Source organism: Cebus imitator, unplaced genomic scaffold (genome assembly GCF_001604975.1).
Source record: "Cebus imitator isolate Cc_AM_T3 unplaced genomic scaffold, Cebus_imitator-1.0 Scaffold181, whole genome shotgun sequence".
In the NCBI taxonomy this organism is placed as follows: Eukaryota; Metazoa; Chordata; class Mammalia; order Primates; family Cebidae; genus Cebus; species Cebus imitator.
The window spans coordinates 1,100,869-1,103,114 of record NW_016107496.1 but is presented as its reverse complement, the minus strand read 5'-3'; positions in this window follow the sequence as shown (position 1 = coordinate 1,103,114).

Below are 2,246 nucleotides of genomic sequence, written 5' to 3'. Positions count from 1 at the left end.
AAAAAAAAAAGAAAGAAAGAAAATAGTTAATCTTGATTGTAGTTCGAACAGGTTAGATTTCTTAAACACCTCTCATCAAAAATCTCTGAAACATCAGGCCTCCTATGACTGTTCTGAGGTAAACATTAATCCTATTTTCCACCAAGCTATAGAATGAGGTCAAGCACATTTATTTTCTACTGCAGTCAATGTTGGAATTAAAGAAATCAGCTGAATCCATTCTCAAAATTACATAAATGAGTCACTTCAGGTGATTCATCATTGAGTTTATATGAGCAGTATGTTTCCTGGGGCATTAAAAATTGAAGTACAAATTTTTGCCTCTTACATCCCACAGTCCATGAAAGAGGCCCAGAAGGATCAAATGTAAATATCCCCAAAGAGATTCTCCATCTGAACTCCGGTCCCTATAAAAGGAAATAGATTCTCGTGTTTGTCCATACGTCCCCTCTCTTGTAATGCCAAACTCTGTGAGAGAACTTGGCACATATTGCCACAATTCAGATGAGTTTTCTACATTTTTAAAAAATTATAAGCCAGGCAGGGTGGCTCACGCCTGTAATCTCAGCACTTTGGGAGGCTGAGTCTAGAGGAGTGATTGAGCACAGGAGGCCAAGGCTGCGGTGAGCAGTGACTGTACCACTGCACTCCTGCTGAGCAACAGTGACCCTGTCTCTCTTTCTCTCTCTATATATAGGAATAAGAATATAAATAATGTAAAATTTTAAAATCATAATTATAGGACCAGTGTCCATGAACTTCCCACCGGGTCAAGAACTGGAGCGTCAGGAACCACATCATGATGAAGGACTCTTGGTGACGCTCCCCTGCCTCCTGCCCGACGCAGCCCTTTCCTCCTCCACGGAAGAATCAGTGCTTTTTCTCTTGCTTTTCTTGATGGTTTTGCTACATATGTGTGCATGCTTGGACAAAAATGTTTAGTTTTGCTTGCCATCTGTATGAGTTTGCTATGGCCGCTGTAACAAAGTACCACAAACTGGGTGCCTTAAACAGCAGACGTGTATTGTCTCAGTCCTGGAGCCTAAGAGTTCAAAAGCAAGGATTGGTTTGTTCGGAGCGCCCGTGAGGGAAGGATCTGTTCCAGGCCTCTCTCCTTGGCTTCTCCATGGCCGCCACCTCCCTGTGTCTATCTCCCTTCTGCGCAGGTCTGTGTCTCTGGTCAACTTTCCTCTTTTTATGAGGACGCCAGTCATAGTGGAGCGGGACCCACCCTGATGACCTCATTTTTTTTTTTTTTTTTTTGAGAAGGAATTTCGCTCTTGTTACCCAGGCTGGAATGCAATGGCACGATCTCCGCAACCTCCGCGTCCTGGGTTCAAGCAATTCTCCTGCCTCAACCTCCCGAGTAGCTGGGACTACAGGCGTGCACCACCATGCCCAGCAAATTTTTGTATTTTTAGTAGAGACGGGGTTTCACCATGTTGACCAGGATGGTCTTGATCTCTTGACCTCATGATCCACCCGCCTCGGCCTCCCAAAGTGCTGGGATTATAGGCGTGAGCCAACGCGCCCGGCCTAATGACCTCATTTTAACTTGATTACAGCTCCTCGAAGCTAAGGAAGTCTCTGCAGGGACTGACAGCTGCAGGCATCTGCCAACAACTCTCCAGCAGCAGGGACAGCAAGCCCCCTAGTAAAGAGGGACCTGGGCAGTGCATCGCAGTGTCCATAACACTGGCTGTGGAGTCTGTAAAAATGGAGTCTTGCTGTATGTCTTCTGCAACTTGCTTTTCAATTTTTTTTTTTTTTTTTTTTGAAACAGAGTTTCGCTCTTGTTGCCCAGGCTGGAGTGCAGTGGCACAATCTTAGTTCACTGCAACCTCTGCTTCCCAGGTTCAAGTGATTCTCCTTCCTCAGCCTCCTGAGTAGCTGGGATTACATGTGCCCATCACAATGCCCGGCTAATTTTTGTAGTTTTAGTACAAAAACTTTTTGTAGTTTTAAGAGTGTTTTGTTCTTAAAAGGTTTTTATTTTAGTCTCTATAAAGACAATGATTAAAAAGGCACAATCAGCTGGGCACAGTGGCTCACACCTGTAATCCCAGCATTTCGGGAGGCCAGGGCAGGTGGATCACTTGAGGTCAAGAGTTCAAGACCAGCCTGGCCAACATGGTGACACCCCATCTCTATTAAAAATACAAAAATTAGGCCGGGCGCGGTGGCTCAAGCCTGTAATCCCAGCACTTTGGGAGGCCGAGGCGGGTGGATCACGAGGTCAAGAGATC